We start from the raw sequence: 23,770 nt of genomic DNA on the forward strand, positions 1-23,770 counted from the left end.
TCTCTTGTGAGGCTTGAACTCAAGGTCCCTTGAGTTTTTTCACTCAGGGCTAGTGCTGTACCACTTGGAGCTACAGCACTGCTTCTGGTATTCTGGTCCTTAATTAGAGATAAGCGTCTCAAGAACTTTTCATGATCCTTAGATCCCAGCTTCCTTTTTTTTTGGGGGGGGGGATTGGTCGTGGGGCCTGAACTCTGGGGCCTGGGCGCTGTCCCTGACCAACTCCACTCAAGGCTAGTGCTCTACCACTTCAGCCACTGTGCCACATCTGACTTTTTCTGCTTATGTGGTGCTGAGGAATCAAACCCAGGACCTCAGAAGGTGGCTCAGTGGTAGAGTGCTTGCCTTGCATGCATGAAGCCCTGGGTTAGATTCCTTAGTACCACATCAGCAGAAAAAGCCAGAAGTGGTACTGTGGCTCAAGTGGTAGAGCATTAACCTTGAGCGTAATTGTTCAGGGACATTGCCCAGACCCAGAATACAAGGCCCATGACTAGCCAAAAACTAAAAACAAATAACCTCAAAAAAATTTTTTTTTAAATGATTTTATTTTTTATTTTTGTCAGTTGTGGGGGCTGAACTCTGGGCCTGGGCACTGTCCCTCAGCTTTTTAGCTCAAGGCTAGTGCCCTGCCACTTGAGCCACAGTGCCCACTTCCACCTTTTTTCTGCTATGTGGTGCTGAGGAATCGAACCCAGGGCCTCATGCATGCAGCAAGGCAAACACTCTACCACTGAGCCAACTTCCCAGCCCCAACCTCAAATTTTTATTTTTATTTATTTTCAATGTTGGAGATTGAACCCAGGTCTCACAAACACTAGACAAGCCCACTAAGCCATGCTATAAGCTACCTTTATACTGTCCTTTCAAAGGAGACAGAAAGTTATTCTTTTTTTTTTTTTTTTTTTGTCGGTCGTGGGGCTTGAACTCTGGGCCTGGGCGCTGTCCCTCAGCTCTTCAGCTCAAGGCGAGCGCTCTACCACTTGAGCTACAGCGCCACTTCTGGTTTTCTGGTGGTTTATTGGAGATAGGAGTCTCATGGTCTTTCTTGCCCAGGCTGGCTTTGAACCGCGATCCTCAGATCTCAGCCTCCTGAGTAGCTAGGATTACAGGCGTGAGCCACCAGCGCCCGGCAGAAAGTTATTCTTGTAGCAATACAAATAATTCTGTTTAATGAAAAATGGAATGATTTTTTTTTTTTTTTTTTGGTTTTTGAAGCAGTTGTGTGACTTACTTGATTAAGTGTTTTCATATAAGCTACTAGAATTTTTTTTTTTTTTTCCAGTCATGGGGCCTGAACTGTGGGTCTGGGTGTTGTCCCTTATCTCTTCAGCTCAAGGCTAGCACTCTACTACTTGAGCCAGAGCACCACTTCTGGACTTTTCTGCTTATGTGGTGCTGAGGAATTGAACCCATGGCCTCATGCATGTAAGGCAAGCACTATACCACTGAGCCACCTTCCCAGCCCCCTAGAAATTGAATACACGAATTGTCATAAAAAAATTAAGTACCTTGGGCTGGAAGGTGGCTCAGTGGTAGAGCACTTGCTTATATGCTTGAGGCCCTGGGTTCGATTTCCTCAGCACCACATAAGCAGAAAAAAAAAAGCCGGAAGTGGCTCTGTGGCTCAAGTGGTAGAGTACTAGCCTTGAGCTGAAGAGCTGAGGGACAGCGCCCAAGCCCAGGGTTCAGATCCCACGACTGGACCCAAAAAAAAAACAACAAAAAATTAAGTATCTTATGATTGTCAGGTTCCAATTGTAGACTCTTAGATTTGTGAATTTATAAGACTCATACATTTTAAAGTGCATTTATTTATTGCTGGTCCTGAGGCTTGAACTCAGGACCTGAACACTGTCCCTGAGCTTCTATGTACTCAAGGCTAGCACTCTACTATTTGAGCCACAGCACCACTTCCAGCCTTTTCTGTTTATGTGGTACTAAGGAATCGAACCAGGAATTCATTCATGCATGCTAGACAAGCATTCTACCACTAAGTCACATTCCCATAAAGTGCATTTTTATACTGTCACTATCCATATTTCTGCTTCCAACATTAACTAGTATTCCTACCTTGAAATTTTCTAACTTATAAATTTTCTGACTTATAATGTGTTGTATCTTATCTGTAATTGGAAGCAAGATAGGGTATTTAAAAACTAACCTCAGACCTTCTGTAGCTTCCCCCAAAGGGCAGTTAATAAGCACATGTGATGTTATAGCACATAATCCTGAACTTAGGCATGTAGTAAGTAGGTCCTTGTAAATACATGTTGAATGAATTACAGAGTCTCTAAAGGATATTAAGAAAGAAAGATTACATTGGTTTTATTGTATTTTATTTATTTGCTGCTTCTGGGGCTTGAACCCTAAGCGGTGTCCCTAGCTTATTTTTGCTCAAGGCTAGCATTCTAGCTCTTGAGCCACAGTACTACTGCTGTCTTTTTCTGTGATTAATTGGAGATAAAGTCTCATAATCTTTCCTGCCCAGGCTGGCTTCAAACTGCTTATCCTCAGATCTGGGCCTTCTGAGTAGCTGAGATTACAGTTAAAGGCTTGGCCACTAGTGCCCAGCTAAGCCTTTTTTTTTTTTTTTTTTGGTTGGTTGGTTGTGGGGCTTGAACTCTGGGCTTGAGTGTGTCTCTGTGCTCTTCAGATCAAGGTGAGCGCTCTACTGCTTGAGCCACAGTGCCACTTCTGGTTTTCTAGTGGTTTAGAGATAAGAGTCTGAGGACTTTCCTGCTTGGGCTGCCTTTGAACTGTGATCCTCAGATCTCAGCCTCCTGAGTAGGTAGGATTACAGGCGTGAGCCACTGGGGCCCTACTAAGCATTCTTTTTAATACTTGATTTCCACAGCTTAATTTCCTTTCTAAATCAGTGCCTTTTTCCTGAACAGTCTTTATTCCTTTTTTCTGTTTTTTCCCACTTCTGCTCTTAAAGTGTAAGTTGTACAAAGGCGATTGCAGTAATTTACTATGAAAGACATAGAAACAGTGTATTGGGTATTTATTCCACACATTTAGAATTGTTTCATTTTAAGTCTGGTTACAGTGTTCATACGTACTAACTAAACTGATACTTCTTTTTTTTTTTTTTTTCTGTCGGCCGTGGGGCTTGAACTCTGGGCCTGGGCGCTGTCCCTCAGCTCTTCAGCTCAAGGCGAGTGCTCTACCACTTGAGCTACAGCGCCACTTCCGGTTTTCTGGTGGTTTATTGGAGATAGGAGTCTCACGGTCTCTCCTGCCCGGGCTGGCTTTGAACCGCGATCCTCAGATCTCAGCCTCCTGAGTAGCTAGGATTACAGGCGTGAGCCACCAGCGCCCGGCTTAAACTGATACTTCTTGTGATGGAAATTGTGTAAAGAATGTAAAGCCTTAGTATTGTAGGTAGGAAGTATATATTAGATTTAAAATTTTGGTAAAATTAATGATAGTAAATATTAAGTATTTTAAGGATAGTCAATATAACTTAATTGTTTAATTATAAGATAGGATCATCTTTCTTTGTTCTCTCCCAGTTTCTCTTCCATCCTTACCCATAAGTTGTAATAGTCCTTTTTTTTTTGCTAGTCCTGGAGCTTGAACTCAGGGCCTGGGCACTGTCCCTCAGCTCTTCAGCTCAAGGCTAGTGCTCTACCACTTGAGCCACAGCGCCACTTCTGGCTTTTTTCTTTTTGCTTATGTAGTGCTGAGGAATTGAACCCAGGGCTTCATGCATGCAAGGCAAGCGCTCTACCACTGAGCCACCTTCCCGGCCCCATGTAATAGTCCATTTTTTTTTTTTTTGTCGGTCATGGGGCTTGAACTCTGGGCCTGGGCGCTGTCCCTCAGCTCTTCAGCTCAAGGCGAGCGCTCTACCACTTGAGCTACAGCGCCGCTTCCAGTTTTCTGGTGGTTTATTGGAGATAGGAGTCTCACGGTCTCTCCTGCCCGGGCTGGCTTTGAACCGCGATCCTCAGATCTCAGCCTCCTGAGTAGCTAGGATTACAGGCGTGAGCCACCAGCGCCGGGCTTAATAGTCCATTTTTAACATAATGTCTATCTACGGAGTATAAGGATAATTCATTTTTATAGAGGTTGTATTGTATACTAATTCTGAATTCTGTTATTAACATCATTACCATGTAAAAATCATATAATCAGAAAATAAAACTAGTTCAGAAAGTGCAATCATGAAGTACTCACTGCCTTAAATCCAAATTATGTTTGTCTTTTAAAATAAAATAAGGCTTGCTGTGTTCTTCCTCTACCTTCTCAAGTTGTGTGTCTGGAATCTGTTCTATTTTTACCTGTGGATCTACATCCTGAAGCCATCTCTGATTTCATGCTCTGAAAATCAACAAGAGATCTTGTAAGAGGAGAACTGTATAATAGGTGATATTTGAAGAGTAAACAAGTCTTAGCAAGTTGGTAAACATTTGTTGAGTGAGATTTTTTTTTTTCACAGTAAAAGTAATATAGTACCAAATGTCTGTTGGTACTATGACTAAAGAAATTTCAGTAATATAAATTCAGTGGCTGACTGCTTGCCTGAGAAGTAATTGTTACACACACACTCACACACACACACAAACACATTTTTGTAGTGTCACTAAAGCCTTATTACTGTATACTTGATTTTTTTTTTTTTTTTTGGCAGTCCTGGGGCTTGAACTCAAGGCCTGGTCAGTGTTCCTGAGCTTCTCTTGCTTAAGACTATATTGTTCTACCACTTGAGCCACAACACCACTTAAAGCCTTTTTTTTGGGGGGGGGGGTCCAGTCATGGGGCCTGAACTCTTGGCCTGGGCACTGTCCCTCAACTCTTCAGCTCAAGGCTAGTGCTCTATCACTTGAGCCACCGCGCCACTTCCGGCTTTTTTCTTTTTGTTTATGTGGTGCTGAGGAATCGAACCCAAGGCCTCATGCATGCAAGGCAGGCGCTCTACCACTGAGCCACTTCCAGCCCCACTTACAGACTTTTTTGTGTATGTGGTACTGAGGAGTCCCCAACCCAGGACTTCTCACATGCCAGGGCTTCTCACATGCTTAGGCAAGCACTGTTATCACTAAGCCACATTCCCAATCCCTACTTAATTTTTTTTTTAACATTAAGGGATCAGTGAGAAGAATATACAGAATATTTGCAAGTTATTGGAAATAAGCTAGTACTGTTGAATTTAAAAAGGTTTTATATTAAATTATATCTTTATTTTCCTTGTACAATGAAAGTAGACTTGTATTAAAATCCAAATTGAAGTTGGGAAACTAGTAGCACATGCCTGTAATCTTAGCTGCTCAGGAGGTTTAGATCTGATTATTGATACTGGAAGCCAGCTCCAATAAAAAAGCATGTGAGGCTGGGCGCAGGTGGCTCATGCCTGTAATTCTAGCTACTCTGGAGGCTGAGATATGAGGATCAGGGTTCAAAGCCAGCCTGGGCAGGAAAGTCCATGACACTTAATCTCCAATAAATCACCAGAAATCTAGAAGTGGCGTTGAAACTCAAGTTGTAGAGTGCTAGCCTTGAGCTGAAGAGCTGAGAGATAGCACCCAGGCCCAGAGTTCAAGACCCATGACCACCACCAACAACAACAATAACAAAAGCATGTGATACTATTATCTCCAATTAGAGTCTGACAAAAGAGGTGTGGTTCGTATGGTAAAGAGGCAACCTTGAAGGACAAAGCTCAGGCCCTCAGTTCAAGTCCTACTACTGGCACACATACATACAAATAATCCAAATTTAGCATTATTAAAATATGTCCAGTTATTGTACTCTGCCTGAGGCTTGGATTTTTTTTTTTTTTTTTTTTTTTTTGGTGGGGTGGGTTGGTTGTGGGTCTTGAACTCTGGGCCTGGGTGCTGTCCCTGAGCTCTTCATTTCAACGCAAGTGCTTTACCACTTGAGCCACAGTGCCACTTTCATCACTTTTCTGGTGATTAATTGGAGGTAAGAGTTTAATGGACTTTGCAGCCCCAGCTGGCTTTGAACCATGATCCTCAGATCTCAACTTCCTGAGTGGCTAGGATTACAGTGAGCCACTGGTGCCAGGCTAAGACTTGATTTTAAAAGGTTATTTGATGTTTTTTTCTTAGAAGATTACTTTGTTGCTAGGCCCAGAGGCTCACACCTATAGTCCTAGTTACTAAGGATGCGATCTGAGGATAAGTAGTGTGAAACCAATGTGGGCATGAAAGTCCATGAGACTCTATCTCCAACTAACTGTAAAAAGCCAAAAGTAGAGCTGTGGCTCTAGTAGTGGTAGAGTGCTAGCTTTGAGCACAAAAGCTAAAGGACAGCTTTCAGGCTCTGAGTTCAAGCCCCAGTACTGGCAAACAAGAACAGACCCCCCACAAAAAAACAAAATGAAACAACAAAAATATGAATGAACCAGCATCAGTGGCTTAAGCCTATACCCCTGCTTACTGAAAAGGCAAAATGTTGAGGATCATGCTTCAAGAATAGACTGGGCAGAAAACGTCTCTAGAGTTCATCTCCAGAATAACCAGGAAGAAGCAGAGCTGGAGATGTGGCACAAGTGATAGAATGTCTGCTTACCAAATGTGGGACTCTTGAGTTCAAGCCCCAATTATTCTCCCCAAAGGGAAAAAAAAGAATGAATAGGGGGCTGGGAAGATGGCTCAGTAGTAGAGTACTTGCGTTGCATGCTTGAGGCCCTGGGTTCAATTCCTCAGCACCACATAAGCAGAAAAAGCCGGAAGTTGTGCTTTGGCTCATTATAGCTAAGAGCTGAGGGATAGTCCAGGTCCAGAGTTCATGCCCCATGACCTACAGAAAAAAAAAGGAAAAAAAGGAATGAATACAGAGTTGTTCTTTATGAGACCAAGGCTTTCAGAAAGGCTGGCCATTTGGTGCTTATGTACCTTGGGTCTAGGGTTCATAAAGAGATCAGCTCAGATTTTAATTATGAGTTTATACATAAATGGAATGACAATTCTCTGATAATTATTATTTTTGTCGGTCATGGGGCTTGAACTCTGGCTCTTTAGCTCAAGGCAAGCACTCTACCACTTGAGACACAGTGCCACTTCTGGCTTTTTCTGTTTATGTGTTGTTGAAGAATCGAACCCAGGACCTCATGCATGCAAGGCAAGCACTCTACCACTGAGCCACCTTCCCAGCCCTGATAATTATGTTTGTAAAGAGAATTTCATCCTGCGTATTGTAGTAATTAATATTGAGTAAAACTTTTGAATTTTGAATTGTGAGAAGTTTCTAGAGACAGGTAAATACCCATTATTTTGTTTTGTGCTGGTCTTGGGGCTTTAACTCAGGGCCTAGGCACTGTCCCTGAGCCTTTTTGCTCATAGAGCACTCTAAGGCTTGAGCCACAGCTGTTTCCAGCAGTTCCCTCCTTCCCTCCATCATCTTCGCCAACTTCTCCCCCCTTCCCCCCTTGCTGGTTTCAGAGATGCTCGGATGTCAGCTTCCTGAGTAGCTTAGATTAACAAGGATGAGCCATCTGTGCCTGGCTTATCCAGCATTTTTTTAAATTGTGAAAATACTGTACAGAGTATCCAGCATTTTTGTATGTATTAATTATCATCATTCTCCCCCACCCCCCTTCTTTTTTGTTAGTGGGCACTGTCCCTCAGCTCTTCAGGCTAATGCTCTACCACTTGAGCCACAGGGCCTTTTCAGTTTCCTGGTAGTTTATTAGAGGTAAGAGTCTTGTGATGCCAGGCCCTGGTAGCTCCTGCCTGTAATCCTAGCTACTTAGGAGGCTGAGATCTGAGGATCACGCTTCAAAGCCAACCCTGTCAGGGAAGTGCATGAGACGCTGATCTCCAATTAACCTCTCAGAAAGCCAGAAGTGATGCTGTGGCTCAAGTGGTAGAGTGCTTGCCTTGAGCTGAAGAGTTGAGGGACAGTGCCCAGACCCAGAGTTCGAACCCCATGACCGACCAAAAAAAAGAGTCTCATGAACTTTCCTGCCCGGCTGGTTTTGAACCACTATCCTGGGCTGGTTTTGAACCACTATCTTCATATCTCAGCCTCATAAATAGCTAGGACTGTAGGCATGAGCCACTGGTACCTGGCTCATTTCTACCTTTAAATTCTAGTGTGTGGGCATATTCATAGTTTGTTTTTACCTTTTTCTTTTTACTTTAACACTCCCCCCTCCCCCCCAGTAGATTGCAGCATATTTTCCTGAGTTTTTGCCTGTGTCTCTCACTCCTCACTGTTACCTTAATCTGTGGAATAAAGTAACATTGCTTGGTTGGAGTAAATAGCTATATGTAACATTGTCTATTAGTTGGATAGTCATTTAGTTGCTTCCTTTTGTTTCCCTTTGCTTCTATTTTCTGGCAGTACTTAGGGTTTGAATTCAGAGCTTTTCACTCCCAGGCAAGTAGCTACTGCTCCCAGGGCTTTAGTCTCTAGAGTTCATATCTGTTTCAACTGAAAAGAAATACACACTGCCTGCCCCCCTCCCAACAAAAAAGATTGGAGAAAAAAGTATAATGACCTACCCTCAGCTAAGAAGACTTAGCTTTTTTCAAAGTTTTATTTTTATATATATTTCAGCTTAAAGTACCAACATACCAAATGCAATCTTTAGATTTAATTCTAAATTTTTTTTTTTTTTTGTTGATTGTGGGGCTTGAACCATGGGGCCTAGGCACTATCCCTTGAGCACTAGCTCAAGGCTAGTGCTCTACCACTTGAGTCACACCACCACTTCCGTTTTCTGAGTGGTTTATTGAAGATAAGAATCTCCTGGACTTTCCTGCCCAGGCTGGCTTTGAACCGCAATCCTCTGATCTCCGCCTCCTGAGTAGCTAGGATTACAGGCATGAGCCACAGGTGCCTTGCTTAATTCTAAATTTTGAAGAACAGCACTAAGCTTCTTGCTAGCATAAGAGTTTACATTTTGTGTGTGTGGGGGGGAGGGGACAGGACATTGACTTATGGATGCCTTGGGAAGGGCTTTTTGTAGACAACGCCAGTCATTAGCATAAAAGTCCTGAGGTGGATGAAGTGGGCAAATGGGTATAGATATTACCCTTATTCTGAGTGAGAGAGCTCCTAGAGGCTACGGAGGAGTCACGTGGGCTGATACAGATTTTTAACAGTTATTCTTTGTTGTTGTTGTGGGGCTTGAACTCTGGGCCTTGGCACTGTCCCTGAGCTCTTTCAGCTCAAGGCAAGTACTCTACCACTTGAGCCACAGCGCCACTTCCTGTTTCCTGGAGGTTAACTGGAGATAAGTGTCATGGACTTTCCTGCCCAGGCAGGCTTTGATTCTCAGATCTCAGCCTCCTGAGTAGCTAGGATTACAGGAGTGAGCTACTGGCCCCCAGTGTGAAGGTCACTCTTGAGTTGTACAAAGGATAGAGAGAAATGGGCCAGTATCTATATGAAGAAGATAGGCCTCATTTTCATGTAAAGATTGGAGAAATGATAACATGTTTGATATTGATGGAAATTAAACTTCATAGGAAAGAGTTGACAGGAGAGGGGTAAGAATTTCTGAAGCAATAACTTTAAAAAGGAAAACAAGATGGTATTCAATTACTGTTCAGTTTGGAAGTGTTATTTTTATTTTTGAATGTGGGCATTTGTACAGAATAACACGACAGATTCTGGAGGGAAGATAAATATGTGTAAAATCTAGAAAAGTTCATTCCTTACCATTGTAGTTTTTGTGAGCATCAGTATTTGTAAAGGAATGACTATTAAACATAGTCATAAAGTACTTAGTGGTCATTTCAGTCATTCTAGTTATCACCTTAGAGCTAACCGTAAAACATTTGCTCTTCCTGTAAGCGGCCAGAGGTGACCTGTGAAAATGGTTCGCTACTCTCTAGACCCAGAAAACCCCACAAAATCATGCAAGTCAAGAGGTGCCAATCTTTGTGTACACTTTAAGAACACCAGAGAAACAGCCCAGGCCATCAAGGGTATGCACATCTGAAAAGCGACCAAGTATCTGAAAGATTTCACATTAAAGAAGCAATGTGTGCCATTCCGGCGTTACAATGGTGGAGTTGGCAGATCTGCCCAGGCCAAACAGTGGGGCTGGACACAGGGTCGGTGGCCCAAAAAGAGTGCTGAATTTCTGCTGCACATGCTTAAGAATGCAGAGTAATGCAGAACTGAAGGGTTTAGATGTAGACTCCCTGGTCATTGAACACATCCAGGTGAACAAAGCACCTAAGATGCGCTGCTGAATTTACAGAGCCCATGGTAGGATTAACCCATACATGAGCTCCCCCTGCCACATTGAAATGATCCTTACTGAGAAGGAGCAAATTGTTCCTAAACCAGAGGAGGAGGTTGCACAGAAAGAAGAAAAAGGTATCCCAGAAGAAACTGAAGAAACAAAAACTTATGGCACGGGAATAAATTTAGCATAAACGCAAATAAATCAATGTTGGTTATTGTTAAAAAAACATTTGGTATGTAACATTGTATAGATTTGTACTATTTGTAAAATTACAGTGCTATTTATACAGTCTCTTTCCTTTAGTCACTCATGTGACTAATACTCTGGAAATACTGGCTTTTCATTCAAGACTGACTGATCGATGAATTAGTCAGTGGTTTCTAGTTATGTCATCTGTTCTTTGCAAAGATGTTGTCCATTACAGATGCCAGTCACATAGAAGATCAACTTAAAGACAAAGTTTCATATTGTGTGTGGGTGTGTACGTGTGAGAGACAAAGACAGAGAGAGAGAGACAGAGAGAGAGAGACAGAGAGAGAGAGAGCACGAGCGCATATGCGTGAGCATGCGCAATTGCACTCTTACTGGGCTCTGTCCCTTAGCTTTTTTAATTCAAGGCTGGAACTCTACCACTTAAGCCATGGCTCCATTTCCAGCTTTTAGTGACTAATTGAAGATAAGAGTCTCTTTTACTGGGCATCCCCTGTCTGGCTTTGAATCTTAATCCTCAGATCTTAGCCTCCTGGGTAACTGGCACCCAGCAAGTTTCACATATAGTTTTATCAGAAACAAGATAATTTTATGTGTTGGTTTTGAAGTTTTTTCATTTCTTCTTCTTTCCCTTTGTTTTTCAAACCATCCTGCTGCGCGCCCCCCCCTCCCCCGTTTTCTCTTTTTGCTTTCGTGGCAGTATTGGGTTGAATTCAGAGCTTGGCACTCACAGGCCAGCACTCTTCTGCTTAAGCTACACTTCAAAGCCAGACCCAATGGCTTATCTCTTTAATTCTGACTACTCAGGAGGAGGTTGAGGATTGTGGTTCAAGGCCAGCCCAGAAAGGAAAGTCTGTGAGATTGTACTCTCTCTCTCTCTCTCTCTCTCTCTCTCTCTCTCTCTCTCTCTCTCTTTCTCTCTCTCTCTCTCTCTCTCTCTCTTTGTCGGTTGTGGGGCCTGGGCACTGTCCCTCAGCTCTTCATCTCAAGGCTAGTGCTCTACCACTTGAGCCACAGTGCCACTTACAGCTTTTTCTGCTTTTGTGGTGCTGAGGAATTGAACCTAGGGCCTCATGCATGCAAGGCAAGCACTCTACCACTGAGCCACCTTCACAGCCCCAGATTGTAATCTCTTAATCACCAAAAAGCTGAGGTGCTGTGGCTCAAGCAGTAGAGCACTAGCCTTGAGCAGAAGAGAGGACAGCACCCAGGCCCTGAATTCAAACCCTAGAACCAGCACTAAAAAAAAAGAGGGGGGCAACACTTGAACATGTTTTGCTCTGGCTTTTTTTTTTTTTTTTTTGGTGCTGTTCCTGGGGTTTTAAATTAAGTTCTGGACAATGTCCCTGAGCTTTTTTTGATCAATGTTAGTTTTACCACTTGAGCCAAAGTTCTATTTCCAGCTTTTGGGTGGGTAATTGGAGATAAGTGTCTCACAGACTTTTTCCTGCCTGGGCTGCCTTTGATCTGTGATTCTTAGATGTCAGCCTCCTGAGTAGCTAGGATTACAGGCGTAAACCATCAGCACCCAGCATTGTGATTATTTTTTAAAATTAATTTTATTAAAAATACAGCATGAAGGCATGCAAAATGAAGGCATGCACAAATGTGTAATTCTAGTTCTCAGGTGGCTGAGGTGGAAGAATCTTGAGTTTGGAGGCCAATTTGGGGTCTCTGTTTCAAAAACACAAGGCAAGGGCTAGTCATATATATTTTAGTGGTAGAGAACTTGTATGCTCTGGGTTTAATCTAGGCCTGCATCTGTCTGTCTGTCCGTTCGTCCATCTATTCTTCCGATAGGAAAAGTCAGATTTTCTTTTTTCCCTTCCTTCCTTCCTTCCTTCCTTCCTTCCTTCCTTCCTTCCTTCCTTCCTTCCTTCTTTCTTTCTTTCTTTCTTTCTTTCTTTCTTTCTTTCTTTCTTTCTTTCTTTCTTTCTTTCTTTCTTTCTTTCTTTCTTTCTTTCTTTCTTTCTTTCTTTCTTTCTTTCTTTCTTTCTTCTGAGGCAATTTATTAACCCAGCATCTTTGTTCTAATGCTTCTTGTTGGCAGCTGCCACCTGTCCAGATCTCTTTGTCCCTGAGGTGTCAGTTTGCGGCCCATCTTGGTCCTTTTCCACCATTTTCAGTCCCTCCAGGGCTTGGAGGACCCGGCGGGCCACGCTCTTGTAGCCTCGGCTGAAGTGGCTGGGCATGACGCCGTTCCTCTGCCGCCCCCCGTACACTTGGTCATAGAGCCGACCCCAGCGCTGCCACGGAGGTACAGGTGCCGCGCTGTGGATGCAGCTCGTGTGTAGAACCAGTTCTCATCGTAGAGCGCAAGCTCTTTGTGCTTGGCCAACTTGACAGTGTCCACCCATTCGGGGACTTTCAGCTTCCCGGACTTTTTGAGGAAGGCTGCCAGAGCTCTGACGAGCTCCTGCTGGTTTACGTCTTTTACAGTAACTCTGGGCATCCGCTAGACCCTTTGGGGTTCTGGCAATGCGCCAGAACTGCCCGCTCACACGTGGCCGCTGCTCCAGGGGGCAGGGCGGCCTGCGCCGGGTGCCCCGGAGTGCTCAGGCACGCGCCCCGGGTCCGGTGGTCCCTCCTCATGGTCCCACACCGAACCCTACACGGAGTGCCTGCTTACCGTCCGGCCTCTGCACTGCCAGCCAGGGGAAAGGGCCAGATTTTCTTAAAAAAATGGTAAAATAAAAATAAATGATCAGGGCTGGGAATATGGCTTAGTGGTACAGTGTTTGCCTAGCATGCATGAAGCCCTGGGTTCGATTCCTCAGCACCAATAAAATAAATGATCAGGGCTGGGAATGTCACTTAGTGGTACAGTGTTTGCCTAGCATGTATGAAGCCCTGGGTTCAATTCCTCAGCACCACATAAGCAGAAAAATCTGGAAGTGGGGCTGTGGCTCAAGTGGTAGAGTGCTAACCTTGACCTGAAGAGCTGAGGGACAGTGCCCACACCCTGAGTTCAAGCTCCAGGACTGGCAAAAAAAAAATTGTGTAAAAAACATGGAATATTTCACTTAGAAGAAACAGCACAATGAAGTTATATAGAGTTACTCTTTCTCCCAAACAGGAGCAACATCCTATCAATTTTTAGGTCCTACTCACCCACTCAGCTTCGAATTCCCTTCTATTTAGTCTCTATACTAATATAGACAATCAAGTATATTATCAGATAAGGAAAGATGACTCTTTCCTTCTTATATGAAAGAGATCAATAGAGATAACACAATTGCTTGTTGATCCTGGAACATTTGTAGCTTTCGGTAGCCAGTCCATGTTCTTTCAAAATGTCTACCATTGATGAAATTCTGTGTAAGCTCAGCTTGGAGAGACATGTTTCCAAGTGTCTATTCGTTAGTTAAAGGTTACACTAACTTTGATGGCTGAAGTTGGATCCTACCAACATTAAAATAGCCATCAAGACCAAAGATGTGGACGAGGTCACCATTGTCAACAACTTACAAACTGCTTCAATGGACAAAGATGCATCAAAGTCATCCTTACCTAGTCACATGGATGTAGTGGTTTGGGGGCCTACTGAGGACACCTGTTTACTATATTTTAGTGCAGATGCTTCTGTGCTAAAAAGCCTTAATAAAAAAGCTAGTTGTTTCAAATATTTATTTGTTGAAGTCATCTGGTCAGGAACTACTCAGGATTGGAATTGAGTGGACACAGTTGGAGAGTTCCTGCTTAGCAAGCATAAATCTCTGGGTTCAAACCCCAGTACCAACAAAACAAAACGCCAACCACAAGACCAAAATCCCAAGAAATAAGCAAAAGAAATTACTTCTAGCTGGGTGCTGGTGGCTCACACCTGTAATCCTAGCTACTCAGGAGGCTGAAATCTGAGGATCATGGCTCAAAGCCAGCCCGGGCAGGAAAGTCCATGAGACTCTTACCTCCAATAAATCACTAGAAAACTGGAAGTGGAGCTGTGGCTTCAGCTTGCCTTGAGCTGAAGATCGCAGGGACAGCACCCAAGCCTGGAGTTCAAGCCCCACGACCGACCAAAAAAAAAAAAAGAAAAAGAAAAAAAAATTACTTCTGAGCTGCAAGAAATTAAGAGTCTACAAGAAGATGGAACATCCAAGACTCAATAGAGAACGGATGTGGTTTCTGACATCTAATGACCTCTTCAAGCTGATGGTTGCTCTTGCAAAGGTTAGAAGAACATAGAATGGTTTTGTTACTGGTTATGACTGACCAGGATGTCCAGGATCTCTATTATGTTAAAGAGGAACCCTTATTCCCAAGTGGATCAGCATCGTAACCCAGCAGAGTGTGTATCACTTTCAGAAAACATTTGAAAGGTAGAAGAGCTACATCCCTCACAACATGTTGAAGACTATCAGGAAAGAGGTTACAGGGGACCTGGAAAATGCTCTCCTTAAACTTCTCCAGTGCATTCAGAATTAATCTCTGTATTCTTTTTTTTTTTTTTTTTGCTGATTATGTGACTCATTGAAGGTCAGGGAGATTGGTGATAGTCTTGCATAGAATAATGATCTCCTGCAGTGAATTGGACTGAAAATTTAAGAGGAAGTCCAACATATCTCAGCAAGCCAGCAATAGGTGACTACCAAAAAGTTCTTGCTTTACCTTTGTGGTGGAAACAGCCAAAGTATAATGTGGCCTTAGTGCTGGACTAATATTGTTCTAGAGAATCAGATTGCAACAGACCCTGGAGCCTCTCCCTGTAAAGATGATTAGCCTTTCCCTTCCCCCTGCCTTAATTGCCTAATCATTGCCTGACTTTCCCTTCAGTCTCCTTTAAATGAAAGAAATGGAAATTTCAAGGAGCTGAAAGTGAAGTCTGGGATTTGCCTCTTGCACATAAATTGTTTTCACTTGAAAGAAGAAAATTTTTGAAAGAAAAGTTGGGGGACTGGGGTCTGGCTTAAGTACTAGAGTACACAAGGCTCTGAATTCACACCTTAGTACTGTCCCTCCAGAAAGGGGGTTGGGGGATCAAGGAAGAGAAAAAAAAAAGGGAGGGAAGAGAAGAAAAGGAAGAAAAAGGTAGCTCCAGAAGGGAACACTGAAAAATATATAGAGAAGATTGTAAGCAGTAGTAGGATTCTATAAAGAAGAAGCTCTTTCAAGAATTTAAAGATTCAGGCTGGGAAGGTGGCTCAGTGGTAGAGCGCTTGCCTTGCATGCATGAGGCCCTGGGTTCTATTCCTCAACACCACATAAGCAAAAAGAAAAAAGCTGGAAGTGGCGCTGTGGCTCAAGTGGTAGAGTGCTAGCCTTGAGCTGAAGAGCTGAGGGACAGCACCCAGGCCCAGAGTTGAGGCCCCACGACCAGACCCCCCCCCCCAAAAAAAAAATAAAAAAGAATTTAAAGATTCATGGAGTACAAGGGGGGGGGTTGACTGTTAAACAACATTGTTATAACATTGAAGAAATCTTCCAGAAAGCCCAACAAACAGTAAATAGATAATTGAATAATTATGTGCAAATGACACTTGGATAAAATGTAGAAAAGACAAAATTGTGATGTTAAGAGCAAGTATTTCTTTTTTTTTTTTTTTTTTTGGTCGGTAGTGGGACTTGAACTCTGGGCCTGGGCGCTGTCCCTCAGCTCTTCAGCTCAAGGCGAGCGCTCTACCACTTGAGCTACAGCGCCACTTCCGGTTTTCTGGTGGTTTATTGGAGATAGGAGTCTCACAGTCTCTCCTGCCCGGGCTGGCTTTGAACCGCGATCCTCAGATCTCAGCCTCCTGAGTAGCTAGGATTACAGGCGTGAGCCACCAGCGCCCGGCTAGAGCAAGTATTTCTCTATAATTGGTAAAGGTGGAGTTTTAGATTTTGTTATTTATTTTTATGATACCAAGGATTGCACCCAAGGCTTGGCAAATGTCAGGAAAGTACTTTATTTCTGAGCTATACTCCCAGTTTGTAAAAGTGAAGTTTTTTTTTTTTTTGTCGGTCGTGGGGCTTGAACTCTGGGCCTGGGCGCTGTCCCTCAGCTCTTCAGCTCAAGGCGAGCGCTCTACCACTTGAGCTACAGCGCCACTTCTGGTTTTCTGGTGGTTTATTGGAGATAGGAGTCTCACGGTTTCTCCTGCCCGGGCTGGCTTTGAACCGCGATCCTCAGATCTCAGCCTCCTGAGTAGCTAGGATTACAGGCGAAAAGTGAAGTTTTAATAGAGGTGAAAACAATTTTTTTTTTTTTTGGTTGGTCGTGGGGCTTGAACTCTGGGCTTGGGCACTATCCCTGAGCTCTTCAGCTCAAGGTGAGCACTCTACCACTTGAGAGCCACAGCGCCACTTCTGTTTTCTAGTGGTTTATTGGAGATAAAAGTCTCACAGACTTTCCTTGCCGTGGCTAGCTTTGAACCGAGATCCTCAGATCTCAGCCTCCTGAGTAGCTAGGATTACAGGCATGAGCCACCAGCGCACGGCCAAATTTTGTTTTTTAACTCCCCTTTCTCTGTTCTATTTTTATTTTTATTTTTTTCCCCCTGGATGTGAGGCTTTTGAACTCTGGGCTTGGTACTGTCCCTCAGCTCTTCAGCTCAAGGTTAGTGCTTTACCATTGGAGCCACTGCACCACTTCTGGATTTGAAACCGAGATCCTCAGATCTCAGACTCCTGAGTAGCTAAGATTACAGCTTGAGCCACTGGCTCGTGGCCTGTTTTTATTTTCTTTGAGACAATGTCTTGCTGCGTAGTATGCTCAAAACTACCTACATTACCTCCTGAGTGCTGAGGTTATAGGCGTGTACCACCATTCCCAGCTCAGTTCCTCCCTTCTCCCTTTCCTCCCTTTCTCCATCCCTCTCTTTCTCTCTTCCTCCCTCCTTCCCTTCCTCTTTTTTTTTTTTTTTTGGTCAGGTCGTGGGGCCTGAACTCTGGGCACTGTCCCTTAGCTCTTCAGCTCAAGGCTAGCGCTCTACCACTTGAGCCACAGCACCACTTCCGGCTTTTTTCTTTTCTTATGTGGTGCTGAGGAATCGAACCCAGGGCCTCAGGCATACAAGGGAAGCGCTCTGCCACTGAGCCACCTTCCCAGCCCTCTTTGCTCGTTAATACCCTACTACTTAAGCCACAGCCCCACTTCTGGATTTTTGGTGGTTAATTAGAGATGAGAGTCTTCTGCCTGGACTGGATTACAGGCCGCAATTCTCAGCCTTTAGTAGTGAGGTTTGCAGGTTTGAGCCTGCTCAGTAAGCATAGTTTCTTATATGTATTTAATATGTCCTCAGAAAACATCAGTTTTATGATTACTTACCTTGTTTCTATTATTTAAAAAAATGCTACCTTTGATCTTCTCTGCTCTATGCCATGTAAATTGCTTTGTTCTTGTTGATAACCAGGTCTTCTTCCAACATTGAATGTTATTTTCATTTTGTCAATGGCCTCAGTATTTTTTTCTTTTTTCTTTTTGTCCTGGGGCCTGAACTCAGGGCCTGGGTGCTGTCTCTCAGCTTTTTAGCTCAAGGCTTAGCGTACTTCCGGCTTTTTCTGTTTCTGTGATGTTGAAGAATCAAACCCAGGGCCTCATGCCTGTGGGGCAAGCACTGCACCACTCAGCCACCTTCCCAGCCCAAGTTGTTACTTCTTATGGATAAAAACAAGTAGCTGGGCGCTGGTGGCTCATGCCTGTTCCTAGTTACTCAGGAGTCTGTTATCTAAGGACTGTGGTTCAAAGCCAGCCCAGGCAGGAAGTCCATGAGACTCTTACCTCCAATTAACCACCAGAAAACTGGAATTGTTGCTGTGGCTCAAGTGGTAGAGTGCTTGCCTTGAGCTGAAGAGCTCAGGGACAGCGCCCACAACTGACTGGGAAAAAAAAAAACAAAAAACAAAAAAACCAAAACACAACCCCCCCCCCCCAAAAAAAAAAAAAAACAGGTAAGTTTCAAGAATTATTCCCCATGAACACTTTATTGGTAAAAAAATTGTCTTGTTAAAAATCATGTTGTGGCATGAGGTCTTTAAAAGTCACTTGCTTGGAAGTCATTACTTGCAGTTGGACAAACTTTATTTGTATATGGCAGAAATCTGTTCTGCTTTGTGTTTTTGGTGTATGAGGAAGTATTCAATGTTTATAAAAATATTTTGAGGCCTTTTAAAATTCCGCCCCCCCGCCCAGTTTTTGTTGGTATTGGGGCTTGAACTCTAGGCTTGGGTGATGTCCCTGCACACTTCAGCTCAAGGCAAGCTCTGCCACTTGAGCCATAAGGCTACTTCTGGTTTTCTAGTGCTTTATTGGAGATAAGAGTCTCATGGCTGGGCACCTGTAATCCTAGCTACTCAGGAGGCTGATATCTGAGGATCATGGTTTAAAGCCAGCCCAGGCAGGAAAGTCTGTGAGACTCTTCAGTTAACCACTAGAAAACCGGAAGTGGCGCTGTGGCTCAAGCAGTAGAGCGCTGGCCTTGAACTGAAGAGTGCATTGACAGTGCCCAGGCCCAGAGTTCAAGCTCCAAAACCCACCAAAAAAAAAAAAAAAAAAAAAAAAAGAGTCTCATGGACTTTGCTGCCCGGGCTGGCTTTGAACCATGATTCTCAGATCTCATTCTCCTGAGTAGCTAGAATTACAGGCGTGACCCAGTGGTGCTTGGCAAATTTTGCTTTTTTATGTACTCCTCCTTCCCCCCACCGTGGTTTTAACTGAGAGTCCCATGGTAGATAGGTCCTCTGCCTCTTAAATCATGCCTTGTCCTGAAAGCTCTTTTTTTCTTCAGTGAGTTACAGTGTAACGTAGAAAAAGTAAAAAATATAATAAAAAGATCTGCTTTGGGAATCTCTTCTCAATGTCAAAGGTTAATTGCTCCTTGTGTTGTTTTTTTTTTTTTTCCCAGTCCTGGGGCTTGAATTCAGGAGCTGGGCACGCTCCATGAGCTTCTTTTGCCTAATTAAGGTTAGCACTTTTCCGCTTGAGCTACCACTTCTGGCCTTTTCTGTTTATGTGGTACTGAGGAATCATACCCAGGGCTTCATGCATATTAGGCAAGCATTCTACCACTAAGCCACCATCCCAGCCATGCTCCTTGTTTTATTCTGATGAAATGAAAGGGACCAACATATGTCTCTTGATCAAAGTTAATAGAAGTAGTGAACATTAATTATACTGTAGGTAAATAGATGAGTGAGAATGAGAGTTTGACTATGACTTAGAATATGAGACCTTGGTGCTTTAAAATATCTTACCAGTTCAGGAACAGGTTCTCCCATATTCTCCCTCCTCTCCTCCCATGACTACAATTCTTTTTTTTTTTTTTTTTGGTTGGGGCTTGAACTCTGGGCTAAGGCGCTGTTCCTGCCCTCTTCAGCTCAAGGCGAGTGCTCTACTACTTGAGCCACAGCGCCACTTCTGGTTTTCTAGTGATTTATTTGGAGATAAGTCTCACGGCCTTTCCTGCCCAGGCTGGCTTTGAACCATAATCCTCAGATCTCAGCCTCCTGAGTAGCTAGGATTATAGGCGTGAGCCACAACGCCAGGCTTACAATTCTTTATGTTACTGTTAGCAAGGGTTATTTCAGTAGTCTTTCATACTCAAAGTATGCCAGCAACTTCCTCAGTTTGTGAGTAATTGTACTTATGGCTCAACTAATATATATATATATATTTTTTTGGGGGGGTGGGGTGGGTGGTTGGTCTTGGGTCCTGAACTCTGGGCCTGGGCTCTGTCCCTCAGCTCTTCAGCTCAAGGCTAGCGCTCTACCACTTGAGCCACAGCGCCACTTCCGGCTTTTTTCTTTTTGCTTATGTGGTGCTGAGGAATCGAACTCAGGGTCTCATGCATGCAAGGCAAGCTCTACCACTGAGCCACCTTCCCAGCCCCTCAACTATATTTTTTTGTCAGAATCTCTTAAGGATTCAAAAACGTGCTTGATTGCCAATAATTTGGCTTCTTCTTGGGATGATGCATCTTTGTAATTAACTCATTTACAGAACAAATATTTACTGCCAGAAATTGTAATGGATCCTTATAGACTAAATTACCCAACATAAACCATATGTAAATAATTATAGAGTTTGCATTCTGTTCAGGTTAGGGGAGTTTGTAGAGTGCCTAGTGGGAAGTAATTCAGGACAAGGGAATAAAATAGGTGTGGTATTCTCCATACTGAAGAATTTTATGAGATAGTGAATGGTAAAGGGGACATCAAACGCAAAGTCCATGAAGATGATACAGGTTTAAGTGTTGGTCAAGGATGAGTGCTGTTAGCTGAAGCTCAGGACTAAAAAAGTTGGGAGGGCTGGGCGCCGGTGGCTCACGCCTGTAATCCTAGCTACTCAGGAGGCTGAGATCTGAGGATCACTGTTCAAAGCCAGTCCGGGCAGGAAAGTCCATGAGACTCTTTTTTGGGTCCAGTCGTGGGGCCTGAACTCTGGGCCTGGGCCCTGTCCCTCAGCTCTTCAGCTCAAGGCTAGCGCTCTACCACTTGAGCCACAGCGCCACTTCCAGCTTTTTTTCTTTTTGCTTATGTGGTGCTGAGGAATCGAACCCAGGGCCTCAGGCATGCAAGGCAAGCACTCTACCACTGAGCTACCTTCCCAGCCCTCCTTGAGACTCTTATCTTCAATAAACCACTAGAAAACCGGAAGTGGTGCTGTGGCTCAAGCAGTGGAGCGCTTGCCCTGAGCTGAAGAGCACAAGGACAGCGCCCAAGCCCAGAGTTCAAGCCCCACAACTAATCAAAAAGGAAAAAAAAATGTTTGGAAGAAGATGCTGATTAATTCAGGAGGGCCTTAGAGATCATCACTGAGAAGATCAGAAGGCCATTGCAGAGTATCAGCATGACTGGAATTCACATTTTAACACAATCACATCTAGCTGCTAAGATTGAACATAGACATAATAGGGGAAGTATTTTACATAGCACCCCTGTACACTCAGTTAGATAAAACATTTAAAATGAAATGAAATGTTCAGTAATACTTCTATTTGATTTTTCTTTTCTCTCCCTCCCTCCCTCTTCCTTCTCTTCTCTTCTCTTCCCCTTCCCCTCCCCTCCTCCTTCTCCTCCCCTCTCCTCCCCTCCCTCCCTCCTTCCCTCCCACCTTCCCTCCCTCACTCCCTCCCTCCCCCCCCCTTTTTTTTTTTTTTTTTTTGGGTCCAGTCATGGGGCCTGAACTCTGGGCCTGGGCGCTGTCCCTCAGCTCTTCAGCTCAAGGCTAGCACTCTACCACTTGAGCCACAGCGCCACTTCTGGCTTTTTTTCTTTTTGCTTATGTGGTGCTGAGGAATCGAACCCAGGGCCTCAAGCATGCAAGGCAAGTGCTCTACCACTGAGCCACCTTCCCAGCCCCCCCCTTTTTTTTTTTTGTCGGTTGTGGTGCTTGAACTCTGGGCCTGGGCACTGTCCCTCAGCTCTTCAGCTCAAGGCCTAGTGCTTTACCATTTGAGCCTCAGCGCCACTTCTGGTTTTCTGTTTATGTGGTACTGAGGAAGCGAACCCAGAGCCTTATTCATGCAAGGAGGCAAGCACTCTACCACTGAGCCACCTTCCCTGTTTTTCTTTTTTTGTTGTTGTTAAGAAAAAGAAACAATCGTTGAGTCACAGTAGATCTGTTCCATGATTTATAGTTAGAAAAATACTTCCTGACATAAGAGGGACGTAATATCTAAGGTTGTATATTAAAGCAAAATAAAAAATGCATAAAAACAAAGAATGAAGTATTAAAATCAATAATGTATACTTAGCATAGAACATCCAGTAATCACATACTATAATTTCAAAGGTATACTAGTGAAGAGTCCCCACTCCTCAGATAAAGCTGATCTTGAAAGCAACCTTTTAAATTCAGATCTCTTGGGGATAACTCCATGCTTATAAATAATATTCTGACTATTTTTGGTTTATGAATTTTAGACATTCTCAATTGACTTCTTGCTATGACAGATGTTTTTAGTCTCACTTCTCACTACTGACCTTCCTCATTCGACAGTTACTGACCTGGCGCCTCTCTGGGGTTCTGCCCAGAAGATTAGCCACCTTCTTCCTTCGCCTCAGCCCCTCTGTGAGTATTCTGCTCTTTTGCCCTTCCACTTTGCTGGTCACTTTCTTTAGCTGTCTTCATCTTTCTGAACTGTGGTCAAGGTACCTTGTCTTATTTTTTAAAAAAAAATCTACTTGAAAGTTTATTTTTAAATTTCTCTAAAAATTTTATTGTTTTAAGTTCTTTGGAAGGAGAGGAGAAACAACATGTGGGAAGTGGGAGATACATCACATTCATTACTCATTCTAGTGCCTGAATTGCAAGACAGACTAGAAAATTAGACCGAAAAGGTTTTTTGTTTGCCTAGGGTTTTTTTTTTTTTTTTTTTTTTTCTGGACCTGGGATTGAACTCAGGGCCTAGTTGCTGTCCCTGAGCCTGTTTGTGTTCAAGGGTAGCACTCTATCACTTGAGCCATAGCACCTCTTCTGGCTTTTTCTAAAGTTTATTAGAGATAATAGTCTCCAGGATTTTTCTGTCCGGGCTGGCTTCAAACTGTGATCCTCAGATATCAGCATTCTGAGTAGCTAGGATTACAGGTATTAGCTACTAGCACTAGGCTAGTTCTCCCCCCCCCCACCCCCTCGTTGTGGGACTTGACATCTGGGCCTGGATGCTTGTCCCTCAGCTCTTCAGCTCAAGGCTAGTGCTTTAACCACTTGAGCCACAGTACCACTTCCAGTTTCTGGTAGTTGATTGAAGATAAGAGCCTCAGAGGTTTTTATTTTTTGGTGATATTGGCTTTGAAAGTTGATCCTCAGCGGAAGGGCACCCGCCTGGCGTGCCCAAGGCCCTGGGTTCAGTTCTCAGCCCTAGTTTAAAAAAAAAAAAAAAAAAGACATATAAAGCTACAAAAGACCAAAAAAAAAAAGAAAGTTGATCCTCAGGGGCTGGGGGTTTAGCCCAGCAGAAGGGCGCCCGCCCGGCTTGCGCAACGCCCTGGGTTCGGTCCTCAGCCCTGGAAAAATAAAAAGAAAGTTGATCCTCAGATCTCAGCCTCCGAAGATGCTTGGATTATAGGTTTATGAGGTACCAGCTCCGGCTTAGTCAAATTTCTTGAGGAAAAAAATACCATAAAGGGGCTGGAAAGGTGGCTCAATGGTAAAGTGCTTGCCTTGCATGCCTGAGGCCTTCGGTTCGATTCCTCAGCACCACATAAGCAAAAAGAAAGCTGGAAGTGACGCTGTGGCTCAAGTGGTAGAGCACTAGCCTTGAGCTGAAGAGCTGAGGGACAGCGCCCAGACCCAGAGTTCAGGCCCTATGACCTGACCCCCCCCAAAAAAATACCATAAAGTTATCTAATTCTTGGGAAACATATATTACACATATATTGGTTTTAAAAACCAAACCAGACAGGCACCGGTGGCTCAGGCCTGTAATCCTAGCTACTTCGGAGGCTGAGATCTGAGGATTCCCTGTT

General features: G+C 43.8%; 1 protein-coding gene and 1 pseudogene across 1 annotated transcript in view; one reads left to right on the forward strand and one right to left on the reverse strand.

The window, feature by feature from the left end:
* Positions 1-23,770, forward strand: part of Ube2g1 (ubiquitin conjugating enzyme E2 G1) — a 79,972-nt gene that overhangs the window by 12,919 nt on the left and 43,283 nt on the right. The gene's annotated exons all lie outside the window — the stretch shown is intronic.
* Positions 12,390-12,836, reverse strand: LOC138813183 (small ribosomal subunit protein eS19 pseudogene; annotated as a pseudogene).

This window comes from Dipodomys merriami, unplaced genomic scaffold, assembly GCF_024711535.1.
Source record: "Dipodomys merriami isolate MVZ:Mamm:240054 unplaced genomic scaffold, mDipMer1.0.p SCAF_59, whole genome shotgun sequence".
In the NCBI taxonomy this organism is placed as follows: Eukaryota; Metazoa; Chordata; class Mammalia; order Rodentia; family Heteromyidae; genus Dipodomys; species Dipodomys merriami.